The sequence below is a fragment of the Phalacrocorax aristotelis genome, chromosome 1 (genome assembly GCF_949628215.1).
Source record: "Phalacrocorax aristotelis chromosome 1, bGulAri2.1, whole genome shotgun sequence".
NCBI lineage: Eukaryota > Metazoa > Chordata > Aves > Suliformes > Phalacrocoracidae > Phalacrocorax > Phalacrocorax aristotelis.
Window position 1 is genome coordinate 212,656,073 of NC_134276.1, and position 15,103 is coordinate 212,671,175.

General features: G+C 40.6%; 1 protein-coding gene across 3 annotated transcripts in view; it reads right to left on the reverse strand.

Moving 5' to 3' along the window:
• Positions 1-15,103, reverse strand: part of CELF2 (CUGBP Elav-like family member 2) — a 370,728-nt gene that overhangs the window by 333,326 nt on the left and 22,299 nt on the right. The window lies entirely within an intron of this gene.

The window sequence follows — 15,103 nt, forward strand, 5'->3', positions numbered from 1 at the left end:
GGAAAAACAAACACAAAGTCAGTGCCACCACATTTACGCAGTCCAGTGAGAAATGGGAATTTTTGTTCCACCAAAGTAATTTTTAGCACAACACACACTACCCAGTGCTGCTGAGGTTTCAGGCACCAGATTACCACAAAGTTATGAGCCAACTAGAGAGAGCTCAGAGGAGAACAATAAGAATGATCCAAGTTCCAAATGCTATGACCTACAAGTAGCAAAAGGGGCAAGGACTGGGCTTGCTGGGATGATCTGGAGAGTAGATGGCTGAGGGAAGCTACAACATATTCAAATACAGAAATGGGTGCTGCAAAAAGAAGAGAATAATATATTCTCCATATCCAGAGCGAGAGGAACGCAGAATTCACATAACTATGCATATTTAATGGCAGATGTCTGATTTGCAAGTTACAAGTGTCATAGGTAAGCACAGAGGTCAGATCACAGTAAACACTGAGTTTCCTTATGGTCCCTTACTTAGAGTGTCTCCTGTAACTCTAGTTCGTATGTAGAAGCATGAAGTCAAATCCTACAGCCCAAGGAAAGGCTGCTGTACTATAAAAGAGGAATAGCAGTGTCAGAAGAGGCTAGCATTTACGTTTGGTAGCTTAGTAGATGTAGGGAGGCATCTATGATGCAGGCAGACTGCAAGAGGAAGGGAAGAAGTTATTACAAAACTGCAGCTCAAAGATTTTCATATTTTATAGGACACGATTCAGAAGGAGGTGAAAAGTTACAGTAGGTACCTTTTTGTTCATGATGGCATGGGCACTTTTCCTCTTAGAAAACTAACAAGCCGGGGAGCTGGATCTCTACAAAGCTGCAAACACTCTTTCTACAAACTTCATAAACCAAAATATAGGGTAAGAGGAGGAGGAAGAGGAATGCATAGTACCCAAATGATGACTGAGGTCTTAACATGCTGCCACATACACAAGACATAAGAGTGAAAGGTCAACAGTAAATAAGTGTTTTTTCCATAATTATTAAGGTGGTCTGAGTATCAGTTTGTAACACAGACAAATGCAGAGTCTGATCTGAAAACCTTTTCACGGCTGCTGAAGTAGTAACCATGGACAGGACAGCTGTGTTATTGCACATGCTATGGCAAGGACGTACATCATATTTCACCTAGCGTGATTGTTCACGGTTCCCATCCAACACTGTTCTCCTGCCAATATTAGTTTTTTTGCCAGTTATTTTTCCTCAGCTGATTTATTCACCCCAAAGCCAGATCCTTTAGCTAAAACAAAACCAAAGCAAAATCACCTGGTTCTCCCATTTCAACAGCTGTACATTCCAGTTTTGCTGGGGAAGAAGGAGAGAAAAAAACCCCACCACTATCTGCTAAAGGGGAGACAACTTACAGATAAGAAGCATCTTCAACAAGCATGGGTAAGTCCCTTATACTTTCTGGAAAACAATCTAGTGACAGGTCAGTGAATCAATTTTTCTTCATGGAGGTCAATACTGAGCAGTGTAGGATTCGTATAGGCAATCAGGTAGCTGATTTGATGCAGTGGTGATCACTAATGTTTAAGCTATTTACCATTGAGCGACTGCTTAGGGAGTGTTGCAAATGCTCTCTTGTTGGAAGGAATCAAACTTTTTTAAAATACCCTTCTGACACCCTAAACTTGGAACTTTGAATAAAAATGTTATATATATTTTACATTTACAATGCCAAGTTTGCACTGATTTTCATTCCTCTCTGGACCAGGAATTCAGAGAGACAGAGAGAGGTAATATTTTTCTTCTGGTCACATTAGTCTATTAAAATAAATGCGCAAACTCTGAGGCATAAGTTATATGAATATATTCAAGGTTTACCTCACTTATACTCCTGCAGAGTAGCAAGGTTGTAGGCATCGCAGTTTAACAAAACGAGCTATTGCTGAGGTGCAAATAGCACCCTCTGAAACAGGTCTGTGTTGCAACTGCATTCAAAAATGGACAAATTGAGCCACAGGAAATTAAATTATTCTGCACAGATCACAGACACTGCTGTGACATCTGACATTGAAACCTGACCTCCAGCACTGGCCTAGGAACACGAGCCAAGAACTTAGGAAGGGTTTGCTAAGGCTCTCAGCATGCAGGCACTTACACAAAAGGACCTTTTTACCTTCGGAGGAGAATTACAATTTTAGGTAATGCGTGTGTCCAATTCTGCTGAAGTCGGTTGCGCGCAAATAAATGACCCCTTTAGTTCCACACACAGACTGGAAAGAGTTTAAAGTAAAAGGAGCGTGTTCATGAAAGGAAGAAGGGGAGACAAAGGCCATCCCATAGCATGAGGAAACAGAACAATTAAGTTTTACAAGCTCCTTTTTCCCCTGCACTCCCCACCCATGATTAATGACCGTGCTTTACTTTCCTTAAGGAGTGGGCCCAAGGTTGTGTATCAGTTTTTACAATCCGTTTTTAACGTGGAAAGATAATAACTGTGCAAAATGGAGCAGACTGTATAAAAACTCTCTCTGCAAATGTGATTACACATAAAACCCATAAAAATTGTACAAAGCGATAGATGAACCAAAACTGAACAGCTGTAGTTTTTCATTATTTTGGAACTGAGCAGAAAGAGTGTATGTATAGAGAATGACTTCAATTTTTTTAATCTTCTGGACTTAATTGAATTATACATCTGCTGGGAATTTAAAATTTCAGAAGGAATATCACATTTCTGCTAAATTGAATTCTATATTGCTGAAATGAAGAACTGTCTGTGAAATATTAGCAATAAGGTTGATAGATTTCAATAAACCCCTAGCAGGGTAGTTCAAGAGAATGTGGCACAGTTATATATATATACACACACACATACAACTTACATATAAGTTATTACAACTAAGATCATTGGTTATCTCAAGACATTTTTAGCCCAGAGAACAAATTAAATCAAGTATCATGGCTTTTATGTTTACTTTAGGGATGATTTTAGACAAATAAATTAATGACTTAACCACTTCGTGGCTGCTGCAGAACCACTTCTTGCACTGCTCTAGCCTATTGTAAAATGTTTTTACTTCTGAAGAAGCCAAAAAAGAAAAAAAAAGAAAGCCAAACGATTGAAGTGCTCCAGTTCTAATGCTGTTGGGGAGTTCAATATGGTCTAGGGGAAAAAGTAGAAATAAAATGTACTTGAGCAGTTCTCAACTGGTATAGCACACAGATGAAAATGAAAGGATGGACTTTACAGATTACACACACAAGTTTGGATGTGGCATTAAGCACTATCACAAAAACCTTTTTTGATAGATGTATCGAGTTATTTTATAGTGGGAAGAAGTCATCTTAAAACCACTTAGTTTTATTTACGAGAGACATAACATGGAAAAATGGAGAAGACATTAAAACCACAGTGAGAGATTAACCACATACTTCAGGTGACAGAAATAATCTCCTGGATCCACTTGAATCAAAGGCTGCATCTGCTGCTGAAACAGGCCCTGGCCCTTGGTGGCTCTCCGTCACAACCAGCCACATCGGTTTTACAAAGACCTCAATGCTAATGGTTTTCATGCAATCTTGACAAACCAGACTGAGCTGAGCTGTGGAGGGTTTACTTAAAATACTGCTCCACACCAGTTCTACCATGCAAGAACGTTTGGGTCCAGGAATTACCTTCCTGTATTTCAGAAGAAGCACCCCATGGTGTTGTAGGCTCCAGGGGGACCATCCCCAGCATGGGCGCTTCTGTGCCCGAGGCCAAAGCACTGCCCCTTTGGGACATTTCCATACGGAGCCTGATTCAACAGGTACAACAAGACACACATCAATTTAACTAAAGATCTTACGGGTATCAGCTGAATAAACTTGGCTCCCACCCTGCACACTACTGTCTGCAACCCCTGTGAACATGTAGGAAAGTGGGTTAAACCAAGAAAAACATCACTCCAAATGCTAGATTATCTGCAGCGCGTCGGTATGGCTGCTACGAACAGCCTGAATTGCGACACATCTTATTAAACACCCTGGCCAAAACCCAGTTCTCTTATCACGTAGTGTGTTTAAATAGAAGATGTCACTAAAGGAGTTGTGTTTACTTGCTGAAGAAAGGCAAACATGTAAGACTTTGCCAACACTTTTGTCAAACACGCCATTCTTTTTTTTTTTTAAAAGGGTCAAAAAAGCTTGCTAAATTCTCCCTGAAGACACACGTACACCAAAAAGAAGAAATTGTTATTGCAACAGAACAACTTAATTAATAAACATTGATTGTGCTCATTGACTGCTGCAAATTGTATTAAATATTAACAGCAACATTTTGTATATTTTATATTACTCATGAAAGTTTTATACCTTTGCCCTACAGCAGCCGTAGATTTTATGTAAGCTTGCAACAAAAGTGACAAACTATTAAGCAGTACAGAGCACTTTCATAAATATTAGCTGCACATTATTATATACAGATATAATGCCTTTACTTATATCTATCCGTACGAGAAATTTATTTTCAAAACTAATAGACTTCAAGTCAGGAGTTTTTGTCCTGTGACGGCAGTGATAGCAATTCCTTCTGAAACTCCCAGGCCATGCAGTAGCAGAGTCATTTGGTACCAATATTGCCTCTGGGTTCATCATCTCTGGGATACCAGATCTGGCTTCATTTTGACTTATCTGGTACTATTATATCTTTATTGGTCAGGCGGGAAACCACTTGTGTGATGGCTACACATCTGGTTACACATTAGGGACAGTTGCCTTTCGGTCACTTTGCAGGACATCACTGCACCGTCCTTGGATGGAAGGCAACCACAAACGGGACACATGGTCTGTTAAAAGACTATGGACCACCCATTCAAGAGAGCAGAATATCTTCAGTGACCTTCAAAGAGAGGCAATTTCCAAGAAAATATCATAGTTTCAGACAGTGGCTTCCAACCTCTATACTTTTCATTAAAAAGCACTTAAAGTATTTCTGCAAGTGGCGTGGCTTAATGAATCCACCATCTAGAGAGGAAGGTAACAGCTGTTTAACAGTGCACAGCCGTGTGATATAAAAAGAGTTTACAACAGCAAGAGTAGAAAAATTCCATATCTAATCCAAACCGTACAGGATCTGAGACAGGAAAATCATTATCCATTCTGGAACGCGACCAGGACATTGCAAGCATGTGTGTGTGTCTAACATATTGACACCCACCATCTTACCAAAATAAAGAGGAATTTTACTGATTACCTGTGATCAGGCCTTAAAGCACTCACATCCTGGAGACTGACAGTTGAATGGAATGTTCTTGTTTCTATTATCTTAGCCTTTTTTAATGGCAGTAATTGGAAAAGTTGTGCTGTCAACATGACTTTTGGCGTCTACAGTTCCAAACAGTGTCAATGGAACTGCAGTTCCTGTACTGGAACATTGTTCCCATGTACTGGAACTACAGTTCTAGTAGTGTTAATGGAGAAATAGTGACATCCAGGTTTTACTAGTTATTCTGGAAGAGCAATTTAGAGGATGGGACATCTGCAGATGGCGATACCTCATTTAAGACTGCCTTCATAAAAGGAAGGTTTCTCTCTTCTCTCTATTCCCCCCAATGTGTCTCACCCCTAAACAATTCTTTCTCTTCATCTATCTTTAAAAAAAATAGAATAGAGGCTAGTGAATTTGAAACATACTAACCTGAGGGGGAAAATTATATAAATTAAAATTTTATCTAATGAATGCAAATCAGAGTCGAAAGCATTTTCAGACATGAAAGATTTTGCAAGGCTCAGGTAACTAGTCAAGGGACATTACTGACTTTGCATCCTGGCTTTAAGTAAAATATAAGTTACTCTCTTGTTATAAAGTACACTCCTTATCATGGCACTATTTCTCCAAAAAGCAGTTTTAATGTGACATCCTCATTACAGATGTGACAAGCCTAGGCCTTGGCGATGGGGAGCAGCCCCTCGAGCAGTTCTGAAAGCCTGACTTCAGTATGAAACAACCGGCTGGTCCCCAGCATCACAGCTCGAAGGGCCATCGCCACAGCAAGCTGCAGGCCACGCACGGCTGATTTCTTGTTTATGGTGACTAACTTGAGCTCTGATTTTCCTGTACTTCGTTTCACAACCTGAATATTACGGTAGGGAGAATTTGAGCCCTACTGTCTATTACCGTCAAAATTTTGGCAGAGACAAATACAGGTCACCTTTCCAGTTAGGTTATGTTATTTCACAAGAGCACAGAGCCAAAAAAATCTCATACCATGCTTCCCCCAACAAAAAAATGCCCACAAACCCAAACCCTGTGTCCATTTCTGCTACTCTATGTATGATTCATTATGTCTTTTACCTACTTCCACAAAAATATTGGAAAATATATTACTCCCTACTGCTTGAGAACTGAAGGGGAACTGTTTCATATAAGCACATGTAGCAGACCAGAGGGCATGCTCATTCCTGGCAGAGAATTTGACAGGTTCAGTAAACTATTTATATACCCGTACGCAACACCTCCAGACACAGACAGTGAACCGAACGGATTCAACCATCTTTACTCCTGGCCTGTAAGTAAATTAAATCTGCATCTTGACCATGTTGCCTGGAAGAGGTTATTCAATTATTTACAGGGCAATAACAGGTAACTGCACTTTACAGCAGTTTGTAGACAGCTACTGTACAGTTTCGAACAAAGAAAATATGGACTGTGGCAGTCAGGATATATTAAAAAGGAGGGGAAAAAAAAGGTCTGCACACCCAGAAGTATTTCTATGTTTTTCTCCAAGGCTCCTTAAGTCTCAGTGTCATAGCTATCCTTGTCATATATTCAGCAAAACACGTAGCATCTGAAAACAGGTTATTGCTGGAATACCAACTGATCTCAGTATTTGAAGTTTGCCCAGTTTTATCTTTAAAGCCCATTTTCAGGGGCTCAGTTTACCTCCGTCTCTCCCCTTCGCCTAATACTGATTTCCTTTTTAACCTCTTGAGTATGTTCTTAGTTTTAAGTGTTAAAAAACATTGGCGTAGGTAGTAGAAAGAAACTGAAATCCTGACCGGGTCAGGAATTTAAGTCTGTGAAAGAATTTGTCAGGAAAGTCACTTTAAATAGTCCTTTAGCCATCTTGGATACTCTTGCTCTCTCAATTTTCCATCTTCCTTTGAGCACAGTAGAAAAAAACAGGTATTTCCTTGTGTCTTCCGTACCTACACACCTGCTTCACTCTAAAAGAATATTTATCATCAGAAGATACTTTGGGACAGTTTGCATAAAAAATTTCAAGCATTTCTTAGGCAGGTAAGTGTCCACATGTACACATTCAGATCGCAGCGCCTCTACAGCGGCCAGCTGGAACCAGCCACGCAGGGATTTGCTAATCGCTTTGAAGAACTAACACGCTGGTCCGGGATGCAAGAATTGCTCATGGATTAGGGCAATGGAAACTGTGAATGTCCAAAGCCACAGGAGGAGCTGAAGGTCCCCACTGGCTTTCAGCCCAGGATTCGGGGCAGGGAACTGAATGACATTAAAAACAATTAACACAGCCCTCACTGACAAGTGGGGGCTTTTTTTACTTACTGAGGGTTGCTGTTGAACAGCAAGTTGCAAGCAAATTAGGGGCTCAGACCTGGCTTCGGGTTTTGCTAACGAGATGTATCCTTCGCTATATGTGACCACTAGCTAGTCAACACGATGCTCTACACACCAGCTCATACATACAGCTGAGGGCTTGCCCAGGCTTGGCTTTCACCAGCTAGCTCTGCAGTGGGCCATTATGGGCTTTGGCTTTCCTACCTTCAATTTTGCGTCTTTATATTCCTAGAAGTGCCGCTGGCTGGTGTGAATTGTGCCTGTAATTCTGATCACAGCAGAGCCTCAGACCTGCACGTCAAGTCACCTGCCATCTCTGTACAGTGCGTTTAATTAAGGGGCATTGTGTGAAAGTAAGAGCTGGAAAAAAATAAGTTGAATTTGTCCTAATTGCACATCAAAATAAAAAATTATGCTCATTGAAAGAATTCCATGTAAAAGCCCTTTCTCTGAAAGGTGAACATGGGGCTAAAGCTTTAGGCTCATTTATTTCAATCAGGAAAAGAAATGATTGTTAAACAAAGTTCCCAAAGTTCAATTTTTTCAATTCCAGATAATAACATTTCCTCATTGCTAGATGAAGTCGTGCAGAGGGCTTGTGCTTTCCCATATTACATTTCTTGGAAGGTTTATTTGCCATTCAGAGAAAATAATCACTGGCAAGAAACTATTAGTTTATGGTTAGAGAAAAGGTTTCAGGAGTTTCCAGCATGGGATAGGTCCCAGGTCCCCTGCTCTTTCTGACCACACAGGAATTATCACGTCTTCTGCAGCACCACACCTTTACATACTTAAATTCCCATGTGCTTGGCTTTCCTAGGTACGTTAGCGACATCCAGGGTGTTTTTCAGAATTTGAAGCAGCATTTCAAGGACTTGAAATAATACACATTTTCCTTACCTTTTGAAAATATACACCATGCCCTTATATCATATAAACCTCCCTTTCCCAATAGTAGAAAAAGCCTCTGATCAGTACAGTGGAACACCAGTATTAATGCCCATCCTGGTGCAGTACCTCAAAACTAACTGCAGTTAACACTCCCTTAGCAGCTCCCATCATGACCAATTGATGGCAACTTTGCCAAACTCTGCCTGTTCCAGTGTGTAGTAACACTCCTTGGTTAAACCAGCTTTATTTGGAGCAATCCACTATGTTATAAATTCAAACTTTGGAGCTCTGGAAAAGGAAAACAGGCATTTTACATGATATGCTATGCACCCTAATGACAAAGACAGGCAAAACTAAAAGATGTGGTGAAGGCTTCACTGTAAAACACACACTTCTGCCCTTTTGCCTCCCTAAAATCATAACAATGTTAAGGTAAAACATCTAAAAGCCTTGAAAGGCTTTGTTTGGGAAAACTATAACATCATACAATAGTGTAGTGAAATAATTAATTAAAAACAGGTATTATCATACCTTGCCTTTGCTATATGATGAACTAAAGTATTTAAGCAACCCTCTACACTGATAAAAATAGTATGTTTTATTTAAAAAGATATTCTCACTGCTCAGGGAAGGTTCTCTATAGTGAGACATATGTCAATTCTCAGTTTAAACTATTTGTATATGATAGATGATAAACAAGTGCTGAAAACACAGTAATGGATTGGCCATGGAAGATAAAAGACTATGCGCAGCTGCTAGATTTGAACTTAAAACTTTGAAACAAGATTGCTTTATCTGCCTGGATTCACAGGACTTGGTTAAGAGCCAGGTGGGCTTACAGGTGTTACACTAGCCACTGGCAGGCTATCATGTTTTCTCCAAATGCAGAGGAAATATTTTTCTACTTCACAGCAGGAGCCGCCTGCATGAAAAATCTCATGCAAATTGGATTTATCTCACTTTACTTTTCTTCTTCAGTGAAGATGTGGAAAGATGATGATTAAGCAAGCAGTTTCCTCTTACATTTTCATTCCAAATTGTTTCCACAGGCTCAAGTCTCAAACGACGTGTGCCTTTTCTGGCTGGTCTAATGTTGGAGTAAGTAGATCTGTGCATCCCTCTCCACTCCCTGAAAGACTAAAATTAGGTTTCAGGGCTTGAGATTGTCTGGATGACTTAGATTCCACTTCAGCTTCTCTTTTGCATAGCTAACTGGGATAATGTTCTTTTCTAGGATGGGCTTGCTACTTTGAGTTTCTAAGACTCATCACAGTACTGAAAGTGAACCAAGAAAGACGAGTTTAGAGAAAAAGAATAAAACAACACTTGTGTTCAGATTGTTTGGGACCTACCACTAAAATTCCATTTTAGAGAGAGGATAAAAAAGAAGCAGCCTCTTAGATTGCCACACATTTTAAACTCTTTGCTCTGTGGCCTGCCATAGATGCTTGATGTTATGAATGCAGCCACACAGGGCAGCCCTGAAAAACAGAGGCTGCAAGCCTGCTGATGTCTATTTAATTTAATGTCATTTTCCTCCCTTCAACATACATAACTACGAATCCCTCTCTTAAGAGAAATTGGTCTGCAGGTAAACAGCAAAAAAAGGATTTACTATTAATGAATGCTCTGTGAGAGTACTCACCTTTTATAACACCCTCTTCCCCCACCAAGAGTAAGATCTTGTACTAAAATCCCTGCCTTTTTCCTGAAAACCATAAACAACACAATATTATGAATTAGCAGATTTTTACAACTGAGATGTGAACAACTCAGTTCAGGAAATGAGAGCAAATATTATTTACAACTCCCATGCTGCTTAATGACTTAGGCCCAACTCTAGTCCTCACTTTCATTTTAAAGCATCGTATACCGTCTCATCTCTGCCAGAGTGGTGTTCACTGCTCAGTCATGTACTTCACAGATCGGTGCTACGGTAACTTGCTTCTTCAAAATTGACTATCTGCCTCAAATTAGTCCTCCAGAAAGGGACATAACTACCTGTAACAGGTTAACTGGGCTCTTTTTATACTCTTCCAGGTACAAAAATCCCTCCTGAAACACCGCTTCTGATACAGGTTAGCAGCATCCTAACCTACATATATTTACTTATTCTAAAGACATGAAACCCCCTACTTGTGCTGAAAGTGCTTCTAAGTGACAAATATGATTAATCTCCAAAGACTCTTGCCTTTTGCTTTTCAATGATTTCTTTGTACTCATTGCAGTTTATTTTCATTAAATTGCAATATGGACTGAATTTAGCTGCGTTTGTACAGACCCTAGCACAGTGGCAGATAGGTCTGTCTGGGTTTTCTGAGTCTAGCTGTTTACACAAGAATTTGTAGATGGCGGAACCCCATTTATATTTCTCTCTACTATTTTTCTGAAGTACCCTTAAGCAAAAAAAGAAAACAAAGCAAAAATTACAAAATAAATACCTAATTTGAAAAAAGGTTTGGCAGAACACACAAATGCCAAATCAGCCTCTTTGTATTAAGCTGTCTTCAGGGAATGGATTTTTGTGACTGTGAGTTACTGTTTTTAATATAGAAACATAATCATGTTAGTTATTTGTACAAAGTAATTTAGCTTGCATGATGCACTGTTTCATTCAATCCAAGTGCAGTGTCCCTCATTTCCAAAAGCTCCTACTTTGACAATGGAACTGGCATAACCATGGAAAAAACCAAAATTAAACAAACCCCACACCTAGTCTGTTCTTATCCTTAAAGCATACAGAGAACTGGACTCTAATATTTTGGAGGAGAGACTGGGTTTTGACTGAGTCTGCTCTAACCGTGAAGTTAAGAGCACATCAGGAACGTGCTTTTGTCTTTGCAATGCCCAAGCCCCATGCAAGTGCTAATGAGTTGTATTTTCATAATACTTCCGTTATTATCAACCTGTTCTTCTAACACTGAACAGGGGCCCCCTAGATATTAAACAATTTCTCCAGGGTCACGCAAGATGCCTACTGCTGACCTGGGATGGGATCCCTGATTCCTATGGATTCCAAATCTTATGCCTTGACCTTGTTTGATCTATTTATTAACCATGTACCTTTGCCTCTTTATTAGGCAGATAAGCAGTTAAGCTGAGGTCCTTAAAATGCAAGGAGCTGAATACAATTTAAAAACAAACAAACCAGCCAGCCCTATTTGGTTATTGCTTTTGGTGCTTTCTCCAGAGGACTCATGAAAGCTGGAAACTGTAAAAGGAAAGCTTGAGACATCCCTTCTCTCCCATGTTAACTGTGTCAGGCCACACATTAGCACATACAGGAGGATTGCTTCGCAGTCATACAAAAAGCAATTGCATGACATTGCCTGATTTTTCACTCAGCAGAAACAGGTTAATCAATTTAAAGAAAAAAAACCCACAAAACCAAACACCACAATTCAAATACGCTGCATCTCAAGAATTTGGGCAAACAGGCTTGATTCTTCTTGACTAGAGCATTTGAGAGGGTTTTCTTTATCATGAACAGGCTTCTTTTATTTGTCTGAGCTTGTTCTGCATCAAATGAAATGCTAAATCAAAACAATAGCACTGGCACTGATTAATATTTATTTTAGTTTTATTCTGATACTGTTGCGAGTCTCAGTGGCTAACGAAGGTCTTTCCTGTGTAGTTCGTTTCCCCTGTACTGCTTCACAAAGCTATAACACTTCATCTCTGTATAGCACGGACTTTAGATATCAGAGTAGTTTAGTTGTTGTGGGGTTTTTTCTTTATTTGTTTTATAAAAATACCAGTATAAGAGCAATTGCTGCTGGCAGTCCAAAGAAAGAGAAAAACCCTTGAATTTGGAAGCCCCAGGTCAGGCCTGGAGAAGGGCTAATAATAGCTTCTACAGGAGAAGCAACAGCTAAGTTCAAAGCCAATATTTGAACCAGATGCTTTCTTTAGATTAAAGAAGTTTGATTTAGCTCTTGTTCAGGCTTCAGATAGGTACTGCAAAAGGAGCCTTTCTTTCAGTTTTCTTTCAGTTTCATCCAAAGTCAGAAATAAAAGATCTGTATTCATGTTGGGGGAGAATCTCCGAAGCAAGCAGACACAGACTCCTGTCAAGAGATATCTCCTTGTACCTTATTTTTGTCATGCTTGAATCTTCTTTACTTAGCTTTCACTATACAAAAATTAGATACATCCTTTCTAATTAGCTTTCCCTGGCTTTCCACATATGCTATGAACAGACCAAGGCACTTGCAGAAAACAGGTCGAGTTCATCTAGTGCTTCCATTTCTAACTTAGGGCAATAAAAGGCATCCAAGAAAGAGGTATTAATTTACTTAGATTTTAAAATTCTTTCCCAAGCAGTAGCGACTATTCACTACTTTTGGTTGCCATCTAACAATAGCCAAAATGTTGTTAGCCACAAGGCTAAGCAAATGTGAAGTGATGTGAATAGCTTTTCAGTTGTTCATTGTCTGAATAACTGCTTGATACAGCAGAACTGCAATTACAGTTGGAATTTTTCTCTGTGTCCTTTGCCTACATTTTTGTCGCCATGCCCTGTTTGATCTGAACGCTTTGAGCTCTCACGCTCCGGGATTTCTGGATTCCTACCCTTAATCACTTACAACTTCACGGAAGTCAGAAAGAATTGTGTTTGGCAGAGGAAGGGTAACTTCTGAAAGGGGACAGGCAAGCCCAGCAAAATGCGACCCTGTTGTGACCCTTCTTCATTGCCTTCATCCATATCACTCACAAAGCTTTGTCCCAACCACTGAAAAACAGCACAGACACCTGCCTGCTTCTCAGCCATGGCAGAAGCCATCAAAAATAGCCTGCATAGCTATGGAGGAGCTCTGGCTTTATTTTATAGTTGATTTTGAACTAGTGAAGGACTGACAGCTCTAAAGCTGGAAGTTACTGATGGAGTCCATCACCGGTAAATCACAGGCAGGCCACAGAGAAATGCTGATGCTTGACAAGCAGCTAAACACCCTCACTTTTGGAGTAATCCATCCTTGGTTTCTCTTCTGAGATAGGGAAACTCTTTTGTGATTATCAACCCCCAGGACAGGATGGAGACATTACGTATTTCACAAGGCATTACATCTTCTCCCAAGTCACTAGTGATAGAACAATAGGAAATGGCTTCAAGCTGCACCAGGGGAGGTTTAGATTGGATATTAGGAAAAAATTTTTCACTGAAAGAGCGCTCAGGCACTGGAACAGGCTGCCCAGAGAGGTGGTGGAGTCGCCATCCCTGGAGGTATTTAAAAGATGTGTAGACGTGGCACTTCAGGGCATGGTTTAGGAGACATCGTAGTGTTGGGTTGATGGTTGGACTTGCTGATTCTAGAGGTCTTTTCCAACCTTAATGATTCTATGATTCTATGATCCAGCCTGGGTTCTCATCACCCAGCCTCTGGGAAGTGGTCTCAGATCCCATCAGCTTGTGAAACCTCCTATGGCTAAACCTCTCCAGCTGGTTTGACTTGTGCTAGATACAAAGGAAGATGGTTGAATTAAAACACCTTTTGCTATCAATCTCCCCAAACACCAAAATACAATTGTACACTATTTTTTAAAACATTACTGTTAGACTGTTGATGCTTTGAAACCAAATGTTTCATAACGCTTACTGACCAAATCATGTTTTCAACCATCTCTGGTAATTTCTTCCACCAGTATTTAGCACTTGTACTGCTTCCTCATCTGCTGGCAAGGACAACACAACATACAGTACTTGCTACAGTTAACTTTGCACAGCGTTTTATTAAGTTTCTCTTTAACCAAGACCTGCTTTTGGTGGAGGCCTCTAAGCAGTCTGAAATGCAGCAGTCCCATTAAATTACTTTCAGGGTCTGTTCTACCAGGTTGATTGGCAGCAACCAATAAAGCAGCTATGTCTCATTGTCTGCAGATTTTGATGCTGACAACTGGAGTCAAGTTACCTTCAGCTGGCTGGCTCCCAGATTGCTCCGAAACACGAGCGGGATGAACGATAGTGGATTCCCACTCCGAGAAGACAGCAAAGTGAGGAAGGCACCAAGCTAACGCAGTGGTGGCACTGCAACGCTGGGGTCAAAACACAGACATTTACCAGAAGACATAAATGCTACCTCCTCGCTGGTGAACTGGTTCTCACGGGGGCAGAGGTGCCAATGGGCTGCGTACAGGCAGCCTGCGCAACACCGCGGGAGGTGCTGTCTCGGCTGCGGGAAGCCCATCCTGTGTGACAGCTACGTCACTTCTGTGCCGCATGCCGCTTTACACCTCATCACGCTTGTTGACACACGTGCCAAAACAGAGCATTTGAACAGGTGAGGAAAGGAAGAGGCTGAATGCCTGTATAAAGGAGGCTGCCAAATTGACATGCTGCATTACAGCAGGGGCCCGAGAAGTCTTTCGCCATGCATGTCCCAGGGATAAGTAAAAAAAAAATATATATATGCAGGGCAACTGCTGACACGTATTGCACTCACATGCCTGGCTGAGAACAGCACTGAGTGTCAAGAGTAGAGGTCACTTGGCACCAACAAAACAAGCGGGAAGCCAAAAGCCTGCAGATCTTATGAAGCCTGTTTGCTTTCATGCCAACGTCAGAAGAAAAGCAACCGTAAATGGATAACATCGTTTCCCTCAAGACATTCTTCTCTGTGTATTACTTGCAGTGGGTGACAGACAACTCTGCTAAAGCTACTAATTCGATCTCAGAGACTGTCCTGTGCA